Raw genomic sequence first — 18,913 nt, forward strand, 5'->3', positions numbered from 1 at the left:
TTGATAGGTACCTATTTATTGCCATTTTTATACCAGTGTTCCTCTCTGTCTCTTTACCTTCCTTAAAGCAGAACTTTTAGCATCTCTTGCAGAGCTGGTTTGATGGAGGCGTATTTTTTAGACTACTTATTTCTTTGAAGCTCTTTATTTGTCCTTCTATCTTGATTGAGAGCCTTGCTGGGTAAAGTAGCCTTGGTTGTTCTCATTACTTGGAATATTCCTTGCCATTCTCTTCTTGCTTGGAGTGTTTCCATTGAGAAGTCAGTAGCTAACCTTATTGGGGCTCCCTTGTATGTTACTTCTTTTTTCTTCCTTGCTGCCTTTAAGATTCTCTCTTTGTCTTGGAATTTTGCCATTTTAATGATGATGTGTCTTGAAGTGGGCCTCCTTGGGTTCCTCTTGTTTGGGACTCTCTGTGATTCCTTTATTTGTGTAACTTTTACTCTCATCAAATTAGGGAAGTTTTCCCTCATTACTTTTTCAAATAGGTTTTTTATCCCTTATTCTTCTTCTTCTCCTTCTGATTTCTCTGTTATTCAGATATCATTACGTTTCATATTGTCTTTCATTTCTCTTAATCCCTCTTCATTATTTCAAAATATGGAACGCTTCATAAATTTGCATGTCATCCTTGCCCAGGAGCCATGCTAACCTTCTCTGTATCGTTCCAATTTTAGTATATGTGCTGTCAAAGTGAGCACAAAACCCCATTTTCTTATGTATAAATTTAGAGTATGTAAAATGATGCTACTTTTCTTTCTGAAGTGCAACTACAGGAATATGAATTTCTGTTAAAAAAGACTTGGAACTCAAATCATCTTTATATTCCTGTTCCTTTTACCCCAAGTATTATTGTATGTTGAAGTGATTCTTAGCCAATATCAAACAATAACTTGCATGACAGCCTTTGGGGATTGCCATGGTGTCATCCTGGATGTACTTGGCATTTAAATGAAACAGCCACATAGGTGCTTTTATGAGCAAGGCTCTGGTACATATCATAACTTTGGGTGGTTTTGACAGGTGAGTCATGCTGGAAGTAGAAGTGACCAGTGTCAGAAAGAGATGAGGAAACAACCACTTGTAGAGCTGACCACTAAGGAGAGCCCACTGTTAAAAACACAAGCAGGATCCAGGTACCCACAAAAGGCCAGGTGGCCTCAAACTCTTTCCAAGTGTCCCCAAGAAGCTTTTTCCTATACCTGTTGACCTAAATTGCCTTTGACTGGCTGGCACCTAGGCAAGCTGGGAACACACCCCACTTTTTTTCAAGGAAATCCACTCCAAATACCAAATCTAGCATCATGGGTGAGACTGACCACCCCCTTCCTCCCAAGCTCCAGTGAAGCTGCCCATTCAGCCAGTTCCAGGCCTTACCCCTGACAGAGTCTGCTCAGTGAGCTCAGACTTTTATGGGAACAGGGAGAGACTCAAGGGAAATACCACAATGTTTTATGTAAGCCTGAAGCATGACACTAAACTGACTAAGAATTTAGCAAGTCATAGGAAAGCACAGTAACACAGAGAGACACATCAAGATGAGGCCCACACTGGATCAAAGTGGTCTGAAGCTGGGATAACCCTCTGCTTCCCAGATTCAACCCATGTATATGTGTGTAATTCTCATCTACTCTCCTACACAAGGAACTTTCTATGAATGGAGCTCTGATTATTGTGATATCTCCAGGAACTATCACATACAAGTTTTTTGTAGATATTTGTTGACTGAATTAATCACTCAGTGAATTAATGAATAAACTACTTAAGACTGCCCTGGAAAATCTGAGTGAAAACATGGCAGATCAGTGTACCATCCACACTTTAGGCAACCATGTAAATATCTACCAAGATTAGTTCAGTGCTACCAGGTATATATAGGAGGAATAACAAGCTGGTTCTGCTTAGAAGTCAATCCTTTTGCTCAAAAAATCAATATCGCTGCATAATTCTTTGCTCCAGAAAACAATGGAAGGTCAATATCCTTTCTTGAACAGCCAATCATATCCACAGCCCAACCACTTTCCTTATAGCACTGTCATACTAGGCACCCACCCTAATTGCCACAGAGTCAGGCACCATATAACTAGGGACATCTCCCAAGTTCCAGAAGCCCTCAAAGTATTAGTCAGTCCATAGGAAGCCCACAAAACCTATCTAACTCCACCACCCTCAACACACTTAAGCAGCCTCTAAGCTCCAGCCTGCTGTTACCTGTCCCCAGTCACCCCAGTGTGACTCTGTCTGAAGTCCTGTCTCATTTGGAGACAGGAAGCTGTAAATAAAGAGTTCTGCCTTTCATCTCTCCAAGAGTCAGTGCATTGTGTACCACATCAAAGAATTTTTTAAATGTAACAAACAATGTCTTATTCATCTCCATGACTCTTCTAACACTACAAATGGGGCTTGGTCCCAAGCAGAAGACACTCCTGAATATGTTTGAGGAAGAAAGAGAGAATGATAGGTGGGGAAAGGTGAGGGGTAGAAAGAAAGAAAGTGATTCCAGGAGACACAGAGCAGCATTGCCAATCGTCTGGCCCATCTTGACAGACTGGGACACAGTCCGGTGCATGTTCACTCTACTCTCATGATCAAAATTCATCTCTATTGCCTACTAGCTCTGTGCCAAAAAACAGGTTATTTAAACTTTCCTGAACTTTGGCCATCTTTTAAGTATAAGAGGAGACCCACCCCAATGAGCTTTGGGGAGCACTTAAAACTATAGGGAATGTAAAACACTGAGTGCCTGGCAGAAATGGCAGGCCTTGGTGTATCCCCTGAGGAGCATGTAGATCTTCCAGGAAAGAAGGAAAGACAGAGGAGGGAAGCTTTCCCTTTCATGTTTCTGGCTCACACAGAAGGAAGAGCATCTTTACACTCCGCACCCAACATGTGCCAGGCATGGTCACACATTCTCACGAGGACTCAAGGGTCATTCACTAATAACCATTAATGTTAAATGACTCCTTTTAGAATCACAAAGCTATTAAGTGGGGTTCCAGGATTCAAAACTCAGAGCATTGCCTCCCTGTTCATCCTTCTGTGAAGTCTCTTATTTCCATCTGCCACCCATATTGGAGTCTGTCATCCCAGGACCTGTGGGGGTGATGTCTTCACATCACTGGGGTAAATGGGGTGAGAGGCAGGAACAAACATCCTGTCCACCACTCTTACCAAGGCTTTGTTAACAATCAATCTTCAAAAGAAGCATTAATGTACAACAAAGAAACCTCTGTCCCTTGGCTGGGCTTCACTGCCTGCCCCAGACAACCACTTTCCCCTTTCATCCTGAATTCAGTGACTGCAGCCCATTCTGTGCAGCTGGAAGAATGAAAGCATATTTCTCTATTGGAGCTCCCCCACAATCCCTTCCCTGAAGTATTTGAGGGCATTCTCTACCCAGCAGGAACTGACCAGAGAAAGGAGTAATAGAGGGGATTTATGATGTCAACTTTCATGCCTCTCTGAATGAAGTTAAGGCATCAGTACAGTCTTCCCCTAACTTACCCCCTCCCACTGGCTGTCTGTTGAACCAGTCCACAAGAATTGTACTAAACCCCATTCACTGATGGTGAGTAGGCTGAATAGCATAGTAATAAGACAAATTTAGAGTGAGCTAGATATAGTAATAGCCATGATTCTTTTTTTATTGTTGTTCAAATACAATTGTCTCCATTTCCCACCCTGACCCCAGCCAGCTCCATCTCCCACCCTTAATCCCACCACCCCTTGCTTTTGTCCATGTGTCCTTTATAGATGTTCCTGAAAACCCTTTCCACTTTCCCCTGCCATTATCCCCTCCCACCTCCCCTATGGTTACCATCAGTTTGTTCTTAATTTCAATGTCTCTGGTTATATTTTGCTTGCTTGTTTGTTTTGTTGATCAGCTTCCACTTAAAGGTGACATCATATACTGGAAGCAACCTAAGTGCCCATCAGTAAGTGAGCGGATCAAAAAATTGTGGTACATCTACACTATGGAATACTATGCAGCAGACAGAAAAAAGGAGCTACTATGCTTTGTGACAACATGAATAGAACTGGAGAGCATTATGCCAAGTGAAATAAGCCACACAGTGAAAGACAAATAGCCATGATTCTACTAGATTAACCTTTCTGATTTTTACTTTCCTCATCTGTAAAATGGGCATATGAGAGTACCTACCTGAGAAGTTTTCTATAAGGATTAAATGAGATTGTGTATATCTTTAAGTATTGTGTTTATCTAAATGACACACTGGCCCAGTCAAAATACGTGTATTTTTTCTCATAAAACAAGAAACAGAGAGGTAAGCAGTACATGATACTGTCACCATGATCAAAGCCAAGAATCTTTTGTTTTTCTGCTCTGCTATCCTTAGCATGAGTTTCTTTTCCTCTTGAACATATGACTGCTTCATCCAGACCATTATATCTACATTCCAGGCCAAGAGAGGGAGAGTGAAGACAAAAAGCCAGCTTTTCTGGAAACACTATCAAGTAAACAGTTATCCTTATCTCATTGGTCAGCACCACATTACAGGCCCAACATTAGCTCCAGAAAATCCTGGGATTTTTTTTCTGTGTATATTGCTGGTCTGTACAAAATCACTGTTAATAAGGCATAGGAGAGAATGATTGTAAGTGTGCAATTAACAGTATCTGTCATAGTAGGAAATTCACTTTACACATTTCTCAACACATGATAAATGCCTAACAAAGATTAGCTATTATGAAGATGATAACAATTTACAATTTTTGTACAATCCTAGCTCCTCCTGGGACTGGGGATTGATCCTGAACCACGTCTATCCCATTATTATCCAGGACCTGTCATTTTTCTGAGCTCCTGCTAGCATCACCCAAGCATGGGGTTCTGTTTCTTTGTCTCAGTCACCACTCAGCGTGTCTCCAAGAACGACTACACAGCCTCCACTCCCATCATTTGCTGCCAGGTGCCACCTTCTTGTCTAATTTGCCCAGACTGTGCCTGATCATCCAATAGAAAGGCACCCAAGTTCTCCTGATAAGTTACTAATAAAGCCAAGATGAGACACAAGGACAAGTTCCAGTGTCACTTGTCCTTCATTTCTCAGGAGTCACACAGAAGCTGGCAGGTGCTGTTCTTTTGAGTTGTCTCCAGTCTCTGCTCCAGTCACATGCCCCTTTCTCTAGGAAACTGCCTAATAAACATTATAGAGGGTGGGCAGAGAGTTCTCTGGGGTCTATGCTCAGTGTCAGACACTAGAGAAGCCAACTTCTCAGCTGTGGCAAGCCCTTTGTAAACATTGTGGTGAGAAACATCCACATCCAGGTTCTCTTGTGTACGAGCTTTGTTGAGATATGAACCTGGGGGTGAAATTGCATGTATGCCCATCTTTAACCGTACTATATACTTCTAGACTTCTTCCCAAAGCCATTGTTCAAATTTGCAGTTGCATCAACTGTGGATAAGACATTCAGAGTCTCGGCATTCTCACCAATACTTGATGTTGTTGGACTTTTTAGTGCTTTACCAATTAACATCTGAAATGGTCTCACTGATGTTGCACTTCAAATTTTCATGATTGCTGAGGGGATGGGTGATTTTTTTCAATGTTTCCTCCCCACTTGTAACCTATAGAATCTCAAAGATCTAGTCATGTATGTTATTGAAAGTATTACTATGGATTTTGCCTTGCAGAGGAGAGAACTTCATTCATCTATGAGACCCAGCCCTCCTGGGTAGAGTAAAACCATAATTTGCTAAGAGCCTGTGAACCTGTACTGGGATCCTCTGAGTTGGACCTCAGGAATCAAGGTTTAGGAATGGGGAGACAGGGTGAGTCAGGTGGAGAGGCAACAGAGAAACCAGAATTCCAAACCAGAAGCTATCAACAAAGTAGGACTCATACATATAATCATACACATTCCAAACAGGATTTCAGGAGACCTAATCTGGAATTGAAATCAACAATGGTTTGAAAATCAAGTTCTTTTTTTTTCAGCTGCCACTTCGGTTAAAAAGTTTTTTTAATTACTTTATTGTTGTTCGGTTATGGTTGTCTTCATTTTCCTCCCACCGCTCTCTGCCAAATGCACCTCCCTCCCTTGCTCTAAGGGTTTTTTGGGAACTGCTATAAAGGATACATGGACAAAACTAAGGGGGACGAGGGAAAATCAAGCTTTTTTAAATGTGAGAAAGTTGGGGAACTGGGTTCTAGGTGGCAAGCAGCCATCCCTTCTGTCTGAGTTAGTTCAAGAAGAGCAGCAAACCCTGGAACAACAGGGCACAAGGGAAAGGTCATCAGAACAGGAGAGTGGTGCTTCCTGCAGGAGACACAGCCTGTACTCAGCAGATCTTGTGGGCTAGTGCTAGTAGAGAATTAGGAACATGAAAAGACCAGGATGGCAAGGATATGTTAATTAGAGATGGAGAAATACATTGTCAAAACTGCTATTTGCCTATTCAGCATCAATTCTCTCCTCTGCCTTTTAAAATGAACACCTATTTTATTTGGGGTGACCACATGCCCAGGGAAAATACTATGCACAAGGCTTGGCCAATGAATTGTTAGCAGAAATCATTGAGTAGGGCTTCTGGGAAATCTCTTTAAAGGAGGATTGCTCAGGGGAATAGGTGTTCGCCCCTTGCTCTTTCACTTCTTTCTTGGAAACTGTCATAAAGGTGAGAGCTTCAGCAGCCACCACAACAATTTGAGGATCGAAGGATAGAAAATAAAAAATCCCTAATGACTCTGGGTACCATCAAACCAACCCTGAGTTATTTACATCTGGATTTCTTTTACGTGAAAGAATGTTCCCCTAATTTATTTGAAGCTCTGTAACTGGGTGTCTTTTAGTAGCAAAAGCTGGGTGAGAGATTGACTGGATTCTCAGCATACTCCAGTATATATGAGAGGAGATGTTAATAGGACTCATAGCAAGATCAATACAAGACTTTATTAAACATTTGAAAGATGCATGAGCTAAGGCTGCATCTCCCATTGGGCTTTGATTTTTTTCTTAATCCTTATCCAAGGACATGTTTATTGATTTTTCTTTTTAGAGAGAGAGATCCATTGATTGCCTTTTGTATGTGCCCTGACCATGAATTGAGCCTGCAACCTGGGTATGTGACCTGAGGGGGAATCAAACCTGCTCTTTTGGTGTATGGACAGTGCTCCAACTGACTGAACTGCCTGGCTAGAGCAGGCTTTGCATCTTTAAGTGACACCACACTGGGTCTGATCAGTATCAATCAAGGATTTCTAAATAGATATGATCATTTGGCTTTAGGAATTATTTCAACTTTCCAATTACCACTTTAGAAATATTCCAACCTTTTCATTTTGCAGATGGGTAAACTGAGTTACAGACAGAGGACATTATTTGCTTGAGGTTACAGAGCAACACATCCTCTCAATATCCAGGCTGACTCCTTATTCCTTGTGCCTCAGCCTCCCTGGCTCTAAAATCAGAAGAACAGAATGAAGTGCTGTCAAATACTGTTACTTTATTATCTTAAGAAACCAGCCTTCTGAGCATCATGTGAGCTATGCGTGCATATGAGACACTGTTTCCAAAGACATACCTTGCCATTGACATAGAAATTCTGGCACTCCTTCAGATTCATTAAAATGGGATTTTTGCTGCATTTACCTTGTGCCTCAGCATTCACTCTGGGGCATTTGTCCTGTTAGGACCTCGGTACGGTGAGGGAGTCCTGTCCTGTCCTGTCACAGGTCCCAGCTTAGATTCATGAAACATGCAAGTAGAAAACATAAATGATTTGGAGGGGTGGGAGGGGCACATCTATATAGTGACAGAGATTGTGCTAAACCAAAGAATGTATGCCTTATTCAAAAATACTTCAATGACCTGTTTCCCTAAACATTAATCTGACTATAGAAAACAGTCTTGTGCCGACCAACAAACTGTGACTCCTGATTAGGTCTGTAGTTTCACAGGGCAGGAAAACTTGCAATTTGGAGGTCACTTCAGTCCCCAGATTTTATCTTTGGGGTCCTGCATTTGATGGTCATCATAAAGTCCAAAGGGCAAAGCCATTAATTTATTCAACATATTGATCAGCTACTCTGTGCCAGGCTGTGTGCTGGGTAGTGGGGGACAAGGAGGGACAATGAATGTGACTTCAGGGAAGGCTACTTTATTCCATGCACCTGTGGGCAGGAACTGAAGCTGTTGATTAGGATTGGCTCAGGGACAGGATGAATGGGTAAGTGCATCTGGGAGTCATTCCTGAGGGCCTGAGAAAGACTGAAGTGGGAATCCAGCCCTGGAAACCAAACCAGTGCAGGGCTCTCAAGCCAAGATCAGCCAAGCTAGGGAGGCGGGTCCAATTACAGCAGCCACTGCAGGAATTTAACAAGCTGGGCGACGTTTACAGAGACACCTCATTTCTGAGCTTTGAAACATTTGATGATAGACGTTTGACTCTGTTCCAAGTTCACAGCTAGCTTTGCAGAGGGTCCTCATCCCAGGGAGCGTGATTTGAAGGAGCCAGGCTGTCATGGAGTTATACTAATTAAGCAAGTTGAATGGCCACAAATGTCTGTCCTCATTCAGAAATTCAGTGTGTTTTTAACTTGCCAAAAAAAATCCTCTCTGTAAAATTAAACTTAGGTTGGTGAGAGGGACACCTAAACTCCCATTTATGGAGCACTGACAGTGCTGGGCAGAGGCTGAGTACCTGATACCAGTGCTAAAAATGGTCACTGTGGTTCTTATCCCTGTTTTTCAGGTGGGAAAACAGGGGCTCAAAGAAATTAATAGTCATCCAACAGTCACATGGCTGGTAAGGGACAAATGCCAGATTTTCATCATGGCATTTGTAGCAGTGATTCTCATCCAGGTGACTTTGTCCCTCAGGGGACATTTGACAAGTTTGGAAGTGTGACATTTTTCATTATCACACTTGGGTTGAAGGATGTTCCTTCATCTGGTGAGTAGGGGCCACAGATGCTGCTAAACATTCTACTGTGCAGAGGACAACCTCTGGGACTACCTCCTGGACCAAATAGAGAACTATTTGGTCCAAAATGTCAGTTGTGCCAAACCAAGATTGAAAAACCAGTCACAGTGATGTGATTTGGGTGTGAATAACCCACCCTTGCTTCCAGAACTAGATATATGACTCTGCCCTGGACAGCCAATATTCCATCTCCCTCACCTTCTTTTTAAATTTTTATTTACTTATTTTTCAAGTACAGTTTTCTGTCTATTTCTCCCATCCTAGCCTCCCCACCTCCATCCCATTTCCACCCCCCCTTAGTTCTTGTCCTTGTGTCCTTCATACTTGTTCCTCCAAATCCCTCCCCCCTTTTCTCCCTTAATTCTATTCCCTCTCCCCTCTGGTCACTGTCCCCTTGTTCTCTATTTCAGTGTCTTTGTTTTTTTTTCTGCTTGCTTGTTTGTTTTGTTGTTTAGCTTCCTGTTAAAGGTGAGATCATATGGTATTTGTCTTTCAACACCTGGCCTATTTCACTCAGCATAATGCTTTCCAGTTCCATCCATGTTGTTGCAAAGGGTAGTAGCTCCTTCTTTCTCTCTGCAGCATAGAATTCCATTGTGTATATGTACCACAATTTTTGGATCCATTCATTTACTGACGGGCACCTAGGTTGCTTCCAACTCTTGGCTATTGTAAATTGTGCTGCTATGAACATTGTGATGCATAGGTTCTTTGAAATTGATGTTTTATGATTCTTGGGGTATAATCCTAGCAGTGGAATTGCTGGGTCAATAGGCAGGTCGATTTTTATTTTCTGAGAAAATTTCATACTGTTTTTCATAATGGTTGCACCAGCCTGCAATCCCACCAACAGTGAACTAGGGTCCCCTTTCCCCCACAACCTCTCCAACATTTGTTGTTTGTTGCTTTGTTTATGATAGCCATCCTGACTGGTGTGAAGTGGTATGTCATTGTGGTTTTAATTTGCATCTCTCTGATGGCTAGTGATATTGAGCATCTTTTCATGTGTCTCTGGGTTACAAAGTCAATATCCAGAAATCAAAGGCATTTTTGTATACCAACAACAAAACAGCATAAGCAGAAATCAAGGAAAAAATCTCATTCAATATAGCAAAAACAAAAATAAAATATCTGGGCATAAACCTAACCAAGGAGGTAAAAGACCTGTATGCAGAAAACTACACAACACTGAAGAAAGAAATCAAGGAAGATACAAACAAATGGAAATATATACTGTGTTCATGGATTAGAAGAATTAACATCATCAAAATGTCCATACTATCCAAAGCAATTTACAGATTCAGTGCAATACCTATGAAAATACCAATGGCATATTTCACAGACATAGAACAAACACTTCAAAAATTTATATGAAACCATAAACAAACCCAAATAGCAGCTGCTATTTAGAGGAAGAAGAACAAAGTAGGAGGGATCACAATATCTGATATCAAACTGTATTACATGGCCACTGTAATCAAAACAGCCTGGTACTGGCATAAAAACAGGCACATAGACCAATGGAACAGAACAGAGAGCCCAGAAATAAACCCAACTCTCTACAGCCAATTAATATCCAACAAAGGGGGCAGTAAGATAAAATGGAGTAAAGATAGCCTCTTTAACAAATGGTGCTGGGAGAACTGGACAGCTATGTGCAAAAAAAGGAAACTTGAGCACCAACTTGCACCATACACCAAAATAAATTCAAGGTGGATAAAAGAGTTAAATATAAGCCTGGAAACCATTAAAGTCCTAGAGGAGAACATTGGCAGAAAATCTCAGATATTTCAAGCAGCAACATTTTTACTGATATGTCCCCTAGAGCAAGGAATATATAGGAAAGAATTAACAAATGGGATCTCATCAAAATAAAAAGCTTCTGAGTGACTAAAGAAAACAGTATTAAATTAGCAAGACAACCAACTGTATGGGAAAACTTATTTGCCAATGATACCTCAGACAATGGTTTAATCTCCAAAATATATAAAGAACTTACACGACTCCACTCTGAGAAGACAATCAACCCAATTAAGAAATGGGCAAAGGACTTGAACAGACACTTCTCCAAGGAGGACATACAGAAGATCCAGAGACACATGAAGAGATGCTCAATATCGTTAACTATCAGAGAGATGCCAATTAAAACCACAATGAGATACCACTTCACACCAGTCAGGATGGCTATCATAAACAAAGCAACAAACCACAAATGTTGGAGAGGGTGTGGGGAAAAGGGGTCCTTAGTTCACTGTTGGTAGGATTGCAGACTGGTACAACCATTATGGAAAGCAGTATGGAATTTTCTCAGAAAATAAAAATCGACCTGCCTTTTGACCCAGCAATTCCACTGCTACGATTATATCCTAAGAATCCTAAAACATCAATTTCAAAGAACCTATGCACCACAATGTTCATAGCAGCACAATTTACAATAGCCAAGAGTTGGAAGCAACCTAGGGGCCTGTCAGTAAATGGATGGATCAAAAAATTGTGGTATATATACACAATGGAATTCTATGCTTCAGAGAGAAAGAAGGAGCTACTACCCTTTGCAACAACATGGATGGAACTGGAAAGCATTATGCTGAGTGAAATAGGCCAGGTGCTGAAAGACAAATACCATATGATCTCACCTTTAACAGGAAGCTAAACAACAAAACAAACAAGCAAGCAGAAAAAAAAAAACAAAGACACTGAAATAGAGAATAAGGGGACAGTGACCAGAGGGGAGAGGGAAGGGAATTTAAGGAAAAAAGGGGGGGAGGGATTTGGAGGAACAAATAGAAAGGACACAGGGATGAAAACTCAGGGGGGTGGAAATGGGAGGGAGGTGGGGACCACGGGGCAGGGGGAGGCTGGGATGGGAGAAATAGACAAAAAACCGTACTTGAAAAATAACTAAATAAAAATTTTTAAAAATTAGCAAGGCAACCAACTTGTGGGAAAACATATTTGCCAAAGATACCACAGGCAAAGGTTTAATCTCCAAAATATACAAAGAACTTACAGGACTCCACTCTAAGAAGACAACCAACCCAATTAAAAAATGGGTTGAACAGACCCATTTTTGAACAGACATTTCACCAAGGAGGACATACAGAGGATTCAGAGACACATGAAAAGATGCTCAATATCGCTAGCCATCAGAGAGATGCAAATTAAATCCCTCACCTTTTTAATTGGTCCAGGAACATACGCATGACCCACTTATAACCAATGAAAACCAATTTGGTTTCTTTTGAGGAAACAAGTAGAAAAGATGAGCTCTCTTTCTCATCTTTGTGTATGCTATGAGAGCAGAGGCCCCATGGAGAAAGTCCATCTGGAGTCAGGACCACTCAGACTGAGCAGTGCCAAGCAGCAGAGAAAGAGGATACAAGAGATCTAGTCCTGGGCACAATGTTTGAACCTCTGCATTCAACTGTTCCTAAGCCTGATCTTTTCCCTTATGTGAGAGTCCCAGAATCCTTTTTGGCTTAAGTCAGTTGCAATTGAGTCTGTTTCTTGGAAACAAAGGTAAAACAAAAATGCCTTGTCTCAATCAGAGGCTAAACTAGATCTGAACCAGGACTCTACTCTCACTCTTGTGTGTCTTTCCCTTTTATTGAAATGTAATAACATATTTGGTGCCTATCTATATATCCATAAATGTACATGGAGAAAGAATGACAAGTCATCAGTGAACAGCTCAATAAACTTCCACAAATCGAACACACTTGTGTCACCAGTCCTCAGAACCCCCTCTATACCTGCTTTCAGGCACACCCCTGAAAGGTGACCACTCTGCCCACCTTTAATATCACAATTTTTTTGCCTGTTGGCTGTTGGTTGGTTTTATTTTGCTTACAGATGTGCAGTCTGGGCAGGGCAAGGACAGCTTGTCTGTGCACTGCTCAGTCTCATCGGGGCAGCTCAGAAGCTGGGGGCTGAGCTCAGCTGGAGACTCACTCAGGCATCTGTGTCTGAACTGGGAACACTCAAAATATGCCTGGGCTCTTCTGACATCTCTCTCCATCTCTCTGTGTGTTCTCCCCAGCCCAGAAATGGCAGTTTGGGGCTCCCAATATGTGAATCTCATGAGAACACCAGGCTAAGGGCATTTTACATATTTGACCAGCCTCAAGAGTCACACAGCTTCCCTTCCACCTCAGTCTCAGGCTCATCCAGCTTCCAAGGCCAACAGGACCTCACCTGTCAATGGAGAGGCATCAACTCCATAGTGCAAGAAGATGCTTCCTGCCTGCCCTTGAACTTTATATAATTGGACTATAGCGTTGTGTCCTCTTTTGTGGCTCTTTTCTGTCAAACAATACTTTATGTGATTTAGTGATATTATTATGGGCATTTGTATTTCACTCATTCCCTTTTGTTACAGATCAAAGGGTTGTGTCCCCCACCTCCAAATTCATATGTGGAAATTCTAATCCCCAGTGTGACAGCATTTGGAGGTGATTAGGTCATGAGTCTAGAGTTCTCAAGGATGGGATTAGTGTCCTTATAAAAAGGAATGAAGAAAGCTCTCCTGCCTTTTTACTGCTGTTCAAGAGAAGAAGGCTGACTGTGAACCAGGAAAGGAGCTCTAACCATAACCCTGAAAGTGCCGATGTCTTAACCTTGGACTTCCTAACCTCTAGAACCATGAGAAATGAAAGTTGTTGTTTAAGCTAATGAGTCTGTAGTATTTTGTAACAGCAGCCCAATCAACCTGAGACAGCACTACTGCACGATGCTCACAGTGTGACTATTCTGCACAGTCCTTCCTATCCATTGTACTGTGGTACTTGGTCCCTTTTGTGCTGGGGCAATTGAGTCGTGTTACTATGAACATGCTTGTGTGTGTGTTTGGGGCTTACATATACTCATTTCTATGAAAATATCATCTCCTAAGGAAAGTATGTGTCCCCCTTAGCAGATCCCCACAGTTGTTTTCTTTGGTGGTTGTTGTGCAAACACACAATCCCCCCCACCCAGCAGTGTGTGGAGCTCCGGTTGTCTCACACCCTCAATAACACTTGTACTTACTGTCTTTGTCTCAGTCACTCTGGTGGATGTGACAGTGTTCCTATAATTGTATCCATTCTACCTGATCTGAGACCATGCTCTGCATTTTAGAAATACTCAGAAAAAGTCTGTAAATAAAGAATGATTAAATGGCTATGACTTAGGCACCCTGGACTCCAGCAGGAACCATGAACTTCTAGAGTCCATTGCAGGGTCACAGACTGATGGATGCCCCTTATCGGGGTAATATGATAATGTGTTTATCAACATCTTTTCTGCCTCTGATAACTATTTTTTACCCCATGGCCCGTCACTGTTTTAAACTTATACCATGAATCACCAATAGCCACAGGGAAAGATTTTATAGCAGAACCTTTAGAGCAGAGAAAGATGCTTTTGGAAGACTTCAAGATCTGAATAATCTTTTTTACCCCAAACATTCAAGAATGAAAGATTCTAGGACTGAGAAGAGAATATGGAGGAAAGATTGGGATCAGATATGTGGTTGGCAGAAAATAGCCCCACAAAGATGTTGTTGTCCTAATCCTTGGAACCTAAAAATATGTCACCTTTATGGCAAAAAATGATTTTATAGATGTCATGAAGTTAAGAATCTTGAAATGGGTCATTATCCTGAATTACCTTGGTGGGCACAATGCAATCATAAGGGTCCCTATAAGGGGGATACAGGGTCAGAGTCAGAGAAGGTGATGTGATAATGGAAGCATAGGGCAGAGTGATGTGATTGCTGGCTTTGACTGTGGAGGAAGGGGAGATGAAATGGAAGAAGATGCCCTCCAGAAGCTAGAAAAGGCCAGAAAACAGATTCTTCCCCAAAGTCTTCAGAAGGAAATCAACCTTGTTATAGCTGCAGTCAGAATCATTTTGAATATCTGACCTCCAGAACTGTAAGGTAATAGATTTGTGTAATTTTAGGTCAATGAATTTGTTCTAATTTAGTACAGAAGCAATAGATACTAATTCAGGGGTGGAGGTAAATAGAGCTCAGGAGCAAATAAAGTAAGATTTGGAAAGACCCAGAAAGAATAGAATCAGCATCCTGTGTGCCCAGCTTCCACTCTCAGGAGGGCTGGTTTATGCCAAGAGGCCACAAAGGGCTGAGTACCTGCTCATCACCCCAGTGTCCATGGGTGTAAGCTTCACTGGGGGCACTAGTCAAGCCAGCATCCAATAACCTATTCCTTATCCAGCAGGGTTGGTCCACACCTGCTTCATTATTCAATCTGCACTGAGGTTGGCCCTTTCTGGATAATCACCTTTCCCAAAAGGTGGGGGCTTACATACTTCAACTCTGAAAATGAATTCTGACCCTGCAGACTTGATGGGCAGAAGTTAAAAAAACCCTCCATCCTTCCTGTGTGTGAGTGGAGCAAACAGGCCCAGCTCAATTGTGTCCCTTCTGTTGGAACCGAGGTGAGCCACCACCTCATTGTAACTCAGAGGCTTTGAGATCCAAAAGAGGTACAAGAAAGGTGGGCTTCCAAAGCTTTAATCTGGTTTTGCCCATCACTTAATTCCAAAAAGAAAAAACCCTCCTGAAGCTTCTCAATAACAAAACAGTAATAGAAACAACCAAAAAATGTGAAGTTGGGTGGTCCCTAAATTGTGCCTGGCCCAGACGTAATCACTCATGGATGAGCGAGTGAGTCTTCCAGGGATCTGGCTTCTGTGTGGAGCTGGATGAATGCAGACTGAAATCTGGCCACCTAATTTCTGGTGGAGAGTGTTTTCACCACACCATGCTGCCCAGAATCATATTTTAAACTCGCATGTTTATTTTTTGTTGTTGTTACCAAACTACAAGTACTGTAATATGACTATAAATCTCAAAGGCACAGACTGGCATTGCTTCGGAGCTTTGTTTTTTCATCTAACTGAATTTAGTGGACCCCCAGTATTTTAATGTATATTTCACCTTTATTGATTTCATGGACAATTGGTTCTTTCACAAAGCAAAAGAAAATAAAAATGAGTGTTTTCCCATTCTTTTCAGCATGCACATTTTCCAGGGAAAGGAAGTTCACCAGAGTGTGGGAAGCTCTCCGAGGAGCTGTCTCCAACCCTGAGTACGTTACCATGCTGGTCACATACTCTAGGGCTCCTGCAGATGCTCTCAGCGATGCATCCCTGACAGGCAGCAGGGAAAATCTGGGCACCGTGGAGGAGACCAGCAGATCACTGCCACCTCCCCACAGCACAAGAGAAACCACTTGGGCCGAACAGATCCTTCTTGGACATGGGAGAGTTGGAATCAACAGGAAATAAGTTCATGGGAAAAGGTAGAAATGGGATGTGAGAAGCAAAGCAAATCAGCATCAATGTTCTCTCCCATGACTTAGATTAGAAATTTATACCTGGCAGACATTCTTAGCATAGCAGAGGGGAGCTCCTTACAGGGTAGGTAGAAGGATCCTCTTCAGAAAACTCAAGAGGAAAAGATGCCTCCCACCTGAATAGAGTCTAACATGAATAAGAATAATAACAATAAAAACATCAACTGACATATACCAAACACTTCCAGGTTTCAGATATTCTGCTAAGAATTTTCATGTGTTATTTTATCTGTTCTGCTGCTTAACCACCTTATGAAGTAGGTGCTATTATCATCCCTACTAACATAGACATGGAAAGTGAAGCACAGAGGGATTAAGAGACAGCCAAGGTCATCAGCCTATAGGTGGATGATCTGAGATTTAAGTCCAAGTAGCATGATTCCAAAGTCCATAATTTTGTCCACAATTCTGTGCTTCCTCTTTCCACAACTGAATTAGGGGAGGGAGGTGGGGGGCACAGGGTGGTGGGCTGGGAGGGGAGTAAAAGAAAGAATACTATAGTTGAAAAATAATTTAAAAAAGAAAAAAAAGAAAAAACTTTGTATTGCTGTTTTCATTTTAAAGATAAGGAAACTGAGGTTCAGAATATTTCATTGAGAGTCAGTGGAGGTAGTACTGAACAAAGGCCTGGATTATTTGTTAAAATGACTGGGAAAGATACCTCCTTTCTGCACTTAGATAGCTCAGCTAAACGGATGTTGGTTAGTCCCAAGGTATTGGACCATTGTATATACTCCAACAATTTAGCTATCACCTAAGAAAACAGAGCTCAGAGGTGCTTTGGTATCAGCAATGCCTGAAGCCAGCTCTTCTCCCATAAGCTGATGAAATGACTCTGGCTTAATTCAATTTGAGCTAACAGCTCCCTGTGTTCTGTTTGCTGTCTGGACCTCCCACCCCAACTTGGTCACTGTTCTGGGAGGCTGCATGCACTTCATCACCAGCTCCCAAGGCTTCCAATTCCAGCAGAATTTGGCCAATAGGTCACCCTTACAGGGGACCAAAGGGAGGGAAGAACAGCAGATCAGAGGTTCATCAGTGAGGGTGGGCTAAATAACCTTGGTCAAGGGCACCAGGTAGTCCCTCCTTACTTCTCCTCTGTCCTTGTTCTCTCTGGAATCAAGTAGCAGCTTTTTCTCACCACTTCAGGCCCAGGAATAGTAATGGCATCCCCACTGTTACTATTCCCTGGGGTGTGGTTTCCTCCACAGCTGCCTCATACTTTTATAGTTTCTTTATTAAACTCTACTCATGTTCCCCAAATTGAATGTTCCATATGTTTCCAGCTGAGATCCTGACTGATACAGATGGCTTTCTGTCACTTACAACCAATAATCCCAATTATTATGGGAAATAAAATATTTCAACTACCTACTTTATGGCAAGCATTGTGTTAAGTCCTTCACTTACATTATCCCACTCTCTTTACAATAACCTCCTTAGTTTGTCATATAGGCCTTTATAACATGGCTCAGCTTACGTCCCTGCCCCGATGTTTTTTACATCTGCCAACACTGAACTATTTTTTGGCCTTTTTGCATAGGTTTTTCCTTTTACATACACACTTCCATCTCTAGTCCACATCACCTTTCTTGGTGCATTCTTAGTCCTTCCTTAAGACACTGCTCAAGAGCCATTTCCTCCTTGAAGCCTTTCTTGTTATACTACTTTCTTAGTAGAGCATATCTTCCTCTTTCAGCTTAGTCACCTTGGCCCTCCTTCAACTAGAGAGCTCAGTGAATTGTAAAATGGTTTCCTGCTAAAGAGTCATTCTCTAAACAAGAAAAGGAGCAACTAGGGGGAAGGAACGCCCTGGCCCTTCTCTCTATTTCTAATGCTTAGAAAAGAGCCTGGCAGGCAGCACCTACTCAGTGGCAAGTCTTTGAGGCAGGCAGGCAATCAGAGAGGGAGAGATTCAAGTGACTGATAGAACCCAGAGTTAATACTAAATCATGGCATAATTTGTGCCAGGAGGTTGACAGTATTTCTGGAAACAAAAATTTACTTGTAGGGAGGATAGCCCATGTCTACAACTTCAGTTGAACTAAATTTTTTGTGTCTGTTGTATCATTCTATCAAGAAGTTATCCCAAGAGACTCTGACCAGTTCAGATGTTAAGACCAGTTTCTTTTCTTTTTTTTTTTTTTTTCACTTAATCCCTTCACCTTTCTCACATAGGCCCCTAAACCCCTCCCTTCTGACAGCTCTCAGTCTGTTCTCTGTATCTATGAGTCTGTTTCTATTTTGCTTGTTAGTTTGCTTTGTTCATTAGATTGAGACCAGTTTCTCTCATGTCAACCTACAGAGCCTGGCCCATCTGCAGGGTGCTGAGGCTCCTGAGACCAACCACCCGCAGACATTTCCAATCCTGGTCCAACAACATTGATCCCTCTCTACACCTCTGAGCTAACCAGGAGAGGCAGTTAAAAAGGACACCCCTCCTTAGCCCCTCTCTCCACCCACCAGCCTGCACCTGGGGAGGCCACCACCCTCTCTCCCTGCTGCCAAATGCCAAGCCATTGATTGAATGCAACACTCAATTTCAACCCAGCAGAGAACCTAGCAGGCCTTTGATCAATATTTTCCACAACAGACCACTTCCCTA

The 18,913-nt window shown here is 42.0% G+C and overlaps 1 non-coding gene across 1 annotated transcript; it reads right to left on the reverse strand.

Annotated features, from left to right (window-relative positions):
- Positions 1–594: 594 nt before the first annotated feature.
- On the reverse strand, positions 595–701 carry LOC119041283 (U6 spliceosomal RNA). The gene has a single exon (XR_005081018.2). It is a non-coding gene; the product is annotated as a U6 spliceosomal RNA (small nuclear RNA).
- Between the last annotated feature and the right edge of the window lie 18,212 nt (positions 702–18,913).

This window comes from Artibeus jamaicensis, unplaced genomic scaffold (genome assembly GCF_021234435.1).
Source record: "Artibeus jamaicensis isolate MK-2021 breed Jamaican fruit bat unplaced genomic scaffold, CSHL_Jam_final contig_700, whole genome shotgun sequence".
Lineage (NCBI taxonomy): Eukaryota > Metazoa > Chordata > Mammalia > Chiroptera > Phyllostomidae > Artibeus > Artibeus jamaicensis.